This window comes from Eptesicus fuscus, chromosome 2 (assembly GCF_027574615.1).
Source record: "Eptesicus fuscus isolate TK198812 chromosome 2, DD_ASM_mEF_20220401, whole genome shotgun sequence".
NCBI lineage: Eukaryota > Metazoa > Chordata > Mammalia > Chiroptera > Vespertilionidae > Eptesicus > Eptesicus fuscus.
The window spans coordinates 68454280-68465663 of NC_072474.1; the positions used below are offsets into that span (position 1 = coordinate 68454280).

General features: G+C 48.6%; 1 pseudogene; it reads left to right on the top strand.

The window, feature by feature from the left end:
- Positions 1–10166: 10166 nt before the first annotated feature.
- On the top strand, positions 10167–11115 carry LOC129150471 (NADH dehydrogenase [ubiquinone] 1 beta subcomplex subunit 3-like; annotated as a pseudogene).
- Positions 11116–11384: the final 269 nt, after the last annotated feature.

An 11384-nucleotide genomic window follows, 5' to 3' on the forward strand; every position in this document is an offset into this window, starting at 1 on the left:
TAACTGTTTTTACTGATGGATCATCAAATGGCAAAGCTGCTTATCATACAATGGATTTAGACCGAGTCATCCAAACTAGTCATACTTCTGTACAAAGAATTGAGTTGGAAGCTATTACAGGATTTGCAAGAGCCTCTTATTATCTCAGACTCTTCTTAAGCTGCAGGTTTATTAAATAGAATTGAAACTGCTTGTTTAAAATGGCTCAGTGACCAAAGTTTATTTTTACTATGTAAACAAGTACAGCAGATTGTGCAACAAGGACAATATCCTTTCTATATTACTCACATAAGGGCTCACAGTTTATTACCTGGCCCATTGGCAAAAGGAAATGCACATGCTGATCAATGGGTTGCTTTTTTTAAAACAGGCCTTAGAATCTCATCAGCTTTTACATCAGCCTGCCAAAATGTTGTCCAAACAATTCTCAATCTCTCGACAGCAGGCAAAACGGATTATCAGAGAATGTCCCACTTGCATGTTACATCTACCTCAAGGGCCTAACACAGGAGTCAACCCTAGAGGTTTGCTAAGGGACTATATCTGGCAAATGGATGTGACACGTTATACTTCCTTTGGATGCTTTGGTACATCGCATGTCTCTGTAGACACCTTTTCAAAATCCTATGGGCTACTGCATCTATAGGGGGAACGGCAAAACGGGTTATTAATCATTGCCTAGCTGCTTTTGCCATCATGGGAATTCCAAAAATTATTAAAACTGATAATGGGCCTGCTTACACAAGCTGTCATTTTCAGCAATTTTGTAAAAAGTGGAAAATTCAGCACTGATAGAACCTCCCTTCCCCCAATTGGTGGGCTGAGTTGTGAGTAGTACAAGAACCTCAGCTTCTAGAACTATCTCGTTGTAAGCACACAGATCTATAACCTTCATGTCTATAGCTCACACCTGACATGGGGGAAGGGAGTGCGGGGCTTATAGGGTGGGTCCACTTTAGCACAGTCCACTAATCTTCAACTCAAGATTAGGCCTCATTCAAAATCTCCCTGCCAGTGTGAGGCAGAGAATAAGCTTTCTTCTGGGTCATTGAGCAATTAACCATTAGTCAAATATACTTCCATTCTATTCCAAAGAACTGAAGAACTCCAGACCCAGAATTAAACAATAAGACTTCCCTGATTACATTCTGCACAGACCCCACCTGTGGTGAAGACTGGTACTTCTTCATGTAGACACATCTATACTCATCCTCTGCAAGCTTGCTTTTCTCACCCTTTCCCCTGGAGGTGAACAGTCAAGGTGAACAGCTTCCTTGAATAATCTCTCCCTATAGGATTCTCTCTCCCTGTGCCTGTAAGAAGACGCAGCATAGCAGTGCAACAGCCGGTAGGACACCCTCACATCTATGAAGGCTGCCAATATTCTGGCTCTGTTGACTATTTGGACACTGGCTGTCATCACAGCTGATCCAGCCCCTGCTGCCACATCTAAAATGTATTTTCTCTAGATTCTCTATTATTCTTCAACCAAGTGGCATAAGAATCTACACCTGTTAACTCTCAGCCAATCTAAGATAAATGCTACCTCTTCGGAACCAGAAAACCTTTAGCCACTGAAAAATGGGTGCATTGAGTTCACTGTGCCTTATAGAACATTTACAAGTTCCCTACAAGCTGGAAACTTGTAGGAAACATGAATAGTTTATCAGATGATCCTCAGAAAAATCTTTGGGGCAGTTCCCCAAGTATTCTGGGAATTTCTAACCAGGCCAGAAGTTTCTAAATGAAAATACAATTACAACTAGGAAGTGGGAATAGCTGAGACTTGAAGGCTCAATTGGTCTGAAGCCTCTTAGGGCAGACAGCATCAGGGAATGGTCTAAAACAAGAATTTTCAATTTTCATCCAGTTCTTTATTTTGTTTTATTATGGCCCCTAGACTATTTAAAATAAGATATGTGGCTCACACTATATTTCTATTGGACAGCAATGCCCTCAAGGCAATTAGGAGGTAGCTCCTGTGCTAAGAACAATTCCCAAGCATCATAAGGATGGTCACAATGAGGTGGTACAAAAATTGGCCATCTCTGGATATTAATGCTGTAGCAAGAGCTTGGCATACCTGCTACTTTGTCATTCTGGTCTGCTCCATAGAAGGCTCTCTTATACCCACTTTCTCCCCATCCCATTTTATAAAGACTATATATATAAAAGGCTAATATGCTAAGTGTCCATCCAGGTAATAATGTCACATAGCAATGCCCGGCTTCCTCTCCCTAACAACGACTAGCCTCCTTGCAGTTTCTTCAGCCCAGGAACACGATTTGCTTTATACCCAGGTGGAAACACTTTATCCTGTAACCAAATGTCTGTGAAGTGTTTTCCTGTGCCTCATCTCATTTGATCCTCACAGAAGTCCTGTAGTAGGTAGATATGAGACTCAGTGGAATCCTTTTTTTTTTTTTTTTTCATTAGTCAGAAAACAGATTTAGAAAGTTTAGAAACTTGACCCAACTGAAAAGAAGAAATGGTGGACCTTGAAAATGACTTCAGGTTTTCTCACTGAACAGAATATAGTCAAATGCTGCTACAGTTAAATATCTTACCCTTTGTTCTCCCTGTGTGATCTACAATAATAATCTGCTTGGTGTTGCTATTTATTGCTGTGTTGCTGACAATTACCTGAAAGAAGTTGAGGTGCTTCACTGGGTTGGAAAAAGTTTAGCTAAATCAGAAAGCAGATCTAATTAAGCAAGTTTATTCTATATCCTACCTTATAATAGACAAATATGCAAATTGACCGCACCTTCGCTATGCCCAAGCCACGCCCACCAACCAAGCCACGCCCAACAACCAATCAGGACGAGTATTCAAATTACCCCAAAGATGGTGGCTAATTTGCATATCAATACAGTGTAGAAAGAAGCCAAGAGATGCTGAAGGGAGCAAAGCTGTGGAGAAGCAAGCAAGCCAGGGGGGAGGAGAAGGGCAGAGCGGAGGCGGGGCCGGGGGCGAAGGAAAGAGAGCGGGACAGGCTGGCAGAGAAGGCGGGCCGGGGGACAAGGGAGGAGCGGAGGTGGGGCCGGGGGACAAGGGAGGAGTGGAGGCAGGGCAGGCTGGCGGAGAAGGTGGGCCGGCGGACAAGGGAGGAGCAGAGGAGGGTGTGGTAGAGTGCAGCAGGAAACCCTATTGCAGGATTTTTCCTGCAACAGGAACGCTAGTATATATATAAAAGGCTAAGTTGACTCACGCATACACGATATATATAAAGCTCTCACTGGCGCCAATAGCACACGTGTGTTTTGATCTGTCATTGTCAATCGTGAATTTGGTTGACACTTATAGAGAAAGGGTGAATAGCGATATTAAAATATTTCTTCTAATTAATTTCCTTTCAATGTGCATGAATCTGTGCACCGGGCCACTAGTATGGATATCTTAGCATTACCCAGGCTATCATTCCATCTCTATGTCTAAATAGGCTTTATCCTGTTGATGGACTAAAAGGAGAGTTAAATAATTGAAAGTAAAGGACAGCATAAAGATGTGACTAGCAATATTCAAAATAAGGGCCAAGAGTTGTTTTTTTTCACATCACAATTAACACACAGCTTCCCAGAACTCCATAGTCTTTTCCAATATCATTACAAACAAAGAGCAGATTTCTCTGTTCATGAGGCTGCTACTTCAGATAATCATTGGCTTCACATACAAGATCCTCCCTTTAGTGCTCACTGGTACCTCTACAGAGCCCCCAAGTCCCCAGACAGGCCCCCATGCTTACACTAGGAAGTAGGATTGTTATCTGGACGATAGGAGCCCTTGTAGGCTCTTTCTCCTCTTTTGCTGAAAGTTCAGGCTCAAAGTTGAAGACTTGTTATCATAAAGCAGGCAAAAGGTTAAAGTCCTGGCCTCTCGTGGGTAGAACTGCCTTGAATAATCTCTCCCTATAGAATAACTTCTCCCTGTGCCTGTAAGAAGATCAGGACTGCAGTGCAATAGCCTGCAGGATACCCCAACCTGAAGACATGGAAATGGCCTAAGAAGCTCCTCTCCATGCGCTGGAACAAATGCTAGACTTCTTTTCTTCATTGGATTTCAAAGAGGCAGATACAGAGAGTAAGCATTGCAGAGTGACTTCTTCCAAAGGTCATAAGACCTTGAACTCTTTGAACCAGGGCAGAGAAAACAAGTATTTCATGGAGTCCAAGATATCTGGTCACTCACCTCCCTCTGCTTGTGACTGCTTTGTATTGGAATCCTCCCTGAAATTACAGAACACGTGAAGTCGGTTCTTGACTCTCTCTAGACCGTTGGTGGGCCTTAGCGGGCTGTGCTCTTCCCTAAGTTTAAGATGAAAAACCGATTTCATTTTCTAGACATTTGTGTTTGGGGGCTGGATAGATGAGAGACACACATCTATCCCTAGGTAAGAAGCTAAACAAGGCAGGAAACCATGTCAGAATAAAATTATTGGAATCTAGGTCCATAAAAAGCTGTAAGGTTTGGCATGTAACTAGAAACTAGAGGAGTCCATTAACCATGGCATGTCTTAGGATGCCCAAACTGTGCCATTCTCTTCAGGTGAGAGAGTTTAGAGTTGAAAAGGATGTGATCATGACGATGGGTAGGCACCCTGGTCAAAAGAGTGGAATCATGTTCCTCTCGGCCTTTTCATCTAGTGCTATAGGGTGGGTTTTTCCCAATTAGATATTGAGGTGGAGTTCAGCATGGAGAGCACTTTTATGAAATTCCATATAAAGGATGGGAAAGGAAGCTGCATTGGATGCGGGTGCAGTTCATTTCAGTGTAGGCATAACAGAGTATGGCTCCTCAGAGTTGTTCCATGGTGGCCTCAACTGGCTGGCCTTTGTCCGCCTTTTCAGTCTGTAGTGCATGAGTGTTGCTAAGGGAAGCACTTGTCCTCGCAGCTGAGACAAACCTTAAGGAGAGGACAACTGAAGGCTGATGACATACTCTCAGCATCTGAACCAACACTCCTTCCCTTGTGGGGAAATTAGTGCCTTTCCAAGTTCTCCATATCCAGAGGCTTCTTGAATTTGACTATCCTTTCTAGCATCTGTGTTTAGAGATCAATTGAAACTAATGCTGCTTGCTCCATAAGACCTGAAAAAATGCAGATGCATTCTCTGCCAGTGTCAACTTGTCTAAAATACACTAGACCAAGTCAGAACTAGGTTTTACATCCAATCTAACACTGAACTGAATTACCTTCAGCAGATGTTTAATTCTAATTTCAGATGTGTAACATTCAGACCATAGTGCTCGCTTCGGCAGCACATATACTGAAACATTCAGACCATAACCCCAACTTGGTAAAAATCATACAGGATTATAAGAATTTCCTTGACTAATGTAGAGCACTTTTAATGTTCTATCTCTTATCCCAGCTTTTCTGTATGAGCCGAAATCTTAAAGTTTGACCAAGTAAAAGACAGATATTCCACATGATCTGAACTCACCATTTGTAATTTATTATTTGGCAAAACATCTCTTCCCATGACTTTTTGAAAACTGAAAACACACCAAAAGCACCTGTGGGTGCACACCATCAAATTCTGCTGCACACAAGTGGATGGCGGCTGGCTGAGGTCTTCTCTGCTGTTTCTCTTCAGGACCACATCTCATGTTTGAACTAGTTGGTTGACTGTGCTTTATCCCTTATCTTTCCCACCGGAGGAGAAAAAGTCAGAGGAGGCCTAAAGACCTGGAAAGCTCCTGTGTTCGAGAAAGAATTGTATGCGAAGAAACATCCTAGAAGGTGATGAACCCACATAAGACAAGCTTAGACGTACATTATTCCTTCTGATAATGCATCTTCCGTATGCACAGAAAGAAATGGGAAAGTATTTATAACTAGGAACCATACTGCTCAATACTCAATCATGAGTAATACTGAACACCCGATACCCTCTGCTCCTGTTCCACTCAGTCCACTCACCTAGCTGTGTGACACATGGGAAGAGCTAACTCTGCTTCTATGAGGCACTGGACTCTGCTTTAGCCTCTAGAACAGGCGTCCTCAAACTACGGCCCACGGGCCACATGCGGGTGTTTTTGCCGTTTTGTTTTTTTACTTCAAAATAAGATATGTGCAGTGTGCATGGGAATTTGTTCATAGTTTTTTTAAAACTATAGTCCGGCCCTCCAACCGTCTGAGGGACAGTGAACTGGCCCCCTGTTTTAAAAGTTTGAGGACCCCTGCTCTAGAATTAGTTTCTGCAAGAGGTCTCTGTCTCCTTTCCACTAAAAAAGCTTATGTTTTGCATCAACTGCAGAAATCCATTTCTGTTTCTCACTTAACCCATTCTATTTCCCCCAAATTCCCTCCCCTCCAGGGCTGTATACTCAGGACATCCCTTAGGACCAACAAGTCCATCACTACTGGTTCCTTCTACCCAGAAAGCACTCTCAAACAGCGCCCAGCTGGGGCTCCAAGGCACCTGAGGTGGCTCAGGGAAGAACACCAAGCTCCCCTGTATGACCCAGTGCTGCCATCTCCTGGCCAGAACACTGAACTCAGTCCCATAGGGCCTTATCCGATTCCCCCACCTGTATTTCCAGCCAAGATGGGAGAGGTGTTCAGAATTCGTTAATAGCAATGTCCTAGGCCGGGAGTCAGAAACCTCATTGTTTGTGGACTCTACGAGCTCACAGAAGAAGAATAGCTCAAACGGCCTACCCTGTTATCTTGTTGCCGGTGGAAATCATGTTCTTTCACAGGATCTCAAAGAAGGCATTTCAGGGGCCCATGTACAGGACGGTGTGGCGGTGTGGCATGGTAAGAGGTATTTGTCTGCCCCCAGGTGTCCAATGTCTCATCTCTGCCTGCCCTGTCATGGAAAAGTTCCGCCTTGTTTTCACCAGGGCCAAAATAAAAGCCAGGGTCCAAATGTTCTGTGCCATTGGTTCAGTCCCCATTAAAACTTGGTCCACGGCAGGAATTGGGATCGGGAAAACGGGGCCCCGCTGGGACCCGGGTGCGGGCGGGGTTGCGCGCCTCTGGGCTCGGGTGTGGTCACACGCCTCTGGGTATAGGTGAGGCCTCACGTCCCTGGGTCTGGGTGAGGCCACGTGCCCCTGGGCCCAGGTGAGGCCAGATTCCGGGTCCGGGTGAGGCCATGTGCCCCTGGACCCGGATGATGCTGGGTCCCGTGCCCGGGTGAGGCTAAGCGCCCCTGGGTCTGGGGGAGGCCGCACTCCCCTGGGTCCGAGTGAGGCCAAATGTCCCTAGATCCAGTTGAGGCCTCGCACACCTAGGCCCGGGTGAGGCCACGTGCCCCTGGGTCTGGGAGAGGTCACGTGCCCCTGGGTCTGGGAGAGGCCACACACCCCTGGGTCCAGGCGAGACCATGTGTCCCTGGATCCGGGTGGGGCCTCGTGCACCTAGGCCCGGGTGAGGACACGTGCCCCTGGGTCTGAGAGGCCAAGCGTCCCTGGGTCCGGGTGAGATCATGTGTCCCTGGATCCGGGTGAGGCCTCGCGCACCTAGGCCCGGGTGAGGCCACGTGCCCCTGGGTCTGGGAGAGGCCAAGCGTCCCTGGGTCCGGGTGAGACCATGAGTCCCTGGATCCGGGTGAGGCCTCGTGCACCTAGGCCCGGGTGAGGTCACGTGCCCCTGGGTCTGGGAGAGGCCAAGCGTCCCTGGGTCTGGGTGAGACCATATGTCCCTGGATCCAGGTGAGGCCTCGTGCACCTAGGCCCGGGTGAGGCCACGTGCCCCTGGGTCTGGGAGAGGCCAAACGCCCCTGGGTCCGGGTGAGACCATGTGTCCCTGGATCCGGGCGAGGCCTCGTGCACCTAGGTCCAGGTGAGGCCACGTGCCCCTGGGTCTGGGAGAGGCCACGCACCCCTGGGTCCGGGTGAGACCATGTGTCCCTGGATCCGGGTGAGGCCTCGCGCACCTAGGCCCGGGTGAGGCCACGTGCCCCTGGGTCTGGGAGAGGCCAAGCGTCCCTGGGTCCGGGTGAGACCATGTGTCCCTGGATCCGGGTGAGGCCTCACGCACCTAGGCCCGGGTGAGGCCACGTGCCCCTGGGTCTGGGAGAGGCCAAGCGTCCCTGGGTCCGGGTGAGATCATGTGTCCCTGGATCCGGGTGAGGCCTCGTGCACCTAGGCCCGGGTGAGGCCACGTGCCCCTGGGTCTGGGAGAGGCCAAGCGTCCCTGGGTCCAGGTGAGACCATGTGTCCCTGGATCCGGGTGAGGCCTCACGCACCTAGGCCCGGGTGAGGCCACGTGCCCCTGGGTCTGGGAGAGGCCAAGCATCCCTGGGTCCGGGTGAGACCATGTGTCCCTGGATCCGGGTGAGGCCTCGTGCACCTAGGCCCGGGTGAGGCCACGTGCCCCTGGGTCTGGGAGAGGCCAAGCGTCCCTGGGTCCGGGTGAGACCATGTGTCCCTGGATCCGGGTGAGGCCTCGTGCACCTAGGCCCGGGTGAGGCCACGTGCCCCTGGGTCTGGGAGAGGCCAAGCGTCCCTGGGTCTGGGAGAGACCATGTGTCCCTGGATCCGGGTGAGGCCTTGTGCACCTAAGCCCGGGTGAGGCCACGTGCCCCTGGGTCTGGGAGAGGCCAAACATCCCTGGGTACGGGTGAAGCCGGATCCTGGGTCCGGGTGAGGCCGTGTGCCCCTGGATCCATCCGGGTGAGGCTGGGTCTCAGGCCCGGGTGAGGCCACGCGCCCCTTGGGTATGGGTGTGGCCACGTGCCCCTTAATCCGGGTGACGCCGTGCCCCTGGGTCCGGCCGAGACCAAACCAGAAGGAGTCGGACCTCCGTTACCACCATTTGTCCACCATCCAGAGCTGAGGGGTCAGTGCTGACATGTACACATAAGGAACTGCTGGACATTGAAATTGGGTCTCAAAAGAACTGTTGGTCCAGGGGGAAGCTCGCTACAGACTGATTCATTTGCCTGTCAGCATAACTATTATTGCTCGTCTCACATTCAGTTCTTATAAGTATATATCTAGTGACATATGATCTCGCTCATCTAGGGGAAATGATGAACAACATAGACTGAGGAACAAAAACAGAACCAGAAGCAAGGAGGCATCGATCAGACTATCGGGCCTCAGAGGGAGGATAGGGGAGGGTGGGGGGAGGGGGAGAGTTCAACCAAAGGACCTGTATGCAACCATATGAGCCTATCCAACGGTTAAGTTCAACAGGGGGTTGGGGCATGCGTGGGGAGAGGGGTGGGATGGGAATGGGGGGATGAGGACAAATATGTGACACCTTAATCAATAAAGAAATTTAAAAAAAAAAAAAAAAAAAACTTGGTCCAATCCAGTCTATCACCACCGTGCTCGCTTAGCTTGTTTTTCCCGCTGCTCCTTGGCTGCGGCCCGTTTGGAGCCCAAGGGCTGCCAGGGCCTCGGGCAGCTACTAAGGCGTCCCAGTCCCCGTCCAGGCAGGAGCAGGAGCAGGAGCACAGCGCTGTTCCGGCTGTGGCTGGGATGCCTCGCTGGGCGGCTGCACCCAGGCTCCCCCTTGAAACCTGCGTTTGGAGGCCCTGCGGCTGCTAAGGAAAGAGCAGGGCCTAGCCAATGGGCGGAGGGCAGGCTACCAGGCCAGCGGGAGAGAAAGCTTTGTTAGCTGGGATTATGTCATCTCGGGTTTGGAAAGGCCCGGCGCTTTTTCAAAATAACCAATCAACTTCCCGAGCTTCTACAGGCTTTGCTGGGTCCGCCCCTTAACCAATCCAATCTTTCCCCGGCTACACTGATGGTGCCGGCTTGGCTCCTATTGGGCATGTCCAAGAGTAGAAGCACCACCCCCCGCGCCGTCTTGACTTCTATTGCTCACGGCTAAAAGTTCTGTTGCACCATCTGGTTTCTACTGCAGGTGTCCCCAGCAGGGGAATTTCCCTTCTTCCTCCCCCATAATCCTGAGACCGCCCTAGTGCTCCAGGGAGACTTAATCCTTGGAGCGAACAGGAAATCTCCAGGGCAGGGACTCCTGGAATGTGTAAATGAGTCCGTAATTGCTATAACTGCCTGGTAAAGCAGGCTTAATAGAATGAACTTTCTAATGAAGCAGATTCCACTTCCCTCGTTTATTAGGCTTAATATTTGATTCAGCTCCCTAGTTGATTATGGCTAATGTCTGAGTTCCTTTATTCCCTTACTTTATTGATATCCAGGTCGAATATTGAATGTCCTGAGAGGTCAGACTGCTGTCAAACATGGCCCACGAACATGGACATGGACATAATAAAATGAACTTCCAGATTGTGAACAATGGAAGATAGAAGGCACAGTACAGGAGCTATACCCAGGCTCAGGGATCTGTGGAGCCACAGGGAAGCTTGGCGATACATGGGTGGCTTGGCAAACAATGTTTCCTATGTTGATGAATTATGAAAAAGGATTTAAATAGGGATTTGCTGCATTTGTGGTAGCTGTAGGGGTTGAATATTGCCTGGAGTCCCAGAATAAAGGTAAGAACCATCAGGCCCAGCTAGTTAATACTGATCAGAACCTGCAATGCTCAGGGCCAGCTTATTTTTTCCAAAGTTGCCAGTAAATAAGAAATCACAATTTTACATCAAACATGCCTCATTATTGAATAAAATATCTCCCTCTCAACCATTGTCAAAGCCAGATTCCAAAAGCAGATATATTCCTGAGCCATATGCCTTGATTCTTCAGTCATTTAAGGACCCCTGTCAGCATTTCTAACACTGTCTTGGGATTAGGAAACAGAGTTAGGTTCCAAATGCTATCTAAACAAGAATCCCAACTTCAAAGCATCTTAGCTGTACTCCAGGATTGTGGCAGTCTTGAAAATTTGCTTCTCTGACCTCTTCCTTTGGGAAGACTAGTTCATTGACAGCTCTTCCAGCTGCACTACAAACCAACTATAAGTGGAATGACAAGTGGTTTATTTGATCTATTTCCATTATCACTTATTTGAGGTGTCTTTCTTAATAGAGACTGGCTTTAGTTTTTAATAAAAAAAATGGGTGAGCATCTTTCATAAGATGAAGTATTTTATTGAAGCACTTTCAAATTGTGTTCCCCCGTACCCTGTATATTCTGAGCCTGCTGGGGAAGTAGGCTAGCCGCTAGAGAAAGGGTTCTGTACATTCTCCTGCTGCTCCTACAGCAACTTTTTCTTACTTCGCCATGTGATAGTGTTCCACACAAAAGGAGGTTCAAAAGCCAGTGGCTTGAGTTACAACATCTAATACTAGAGGCCCAGTGCACAACATTTGTGCACTGGTAGGGTCCCTAGTGGCCGCCTGCTGCTGGCCGGGTACTCCCTCCCTTCCCCTGGCCGGCCCGACCCCCTGGTTGAACTCTGGGACAACTCCCGGTCAAGGGGACAATTTGCATACTATGCTTTTATTATATAGGATTGTCTCACCTCCATCTAGGTATATGGGGTTTGGAGGTCATGA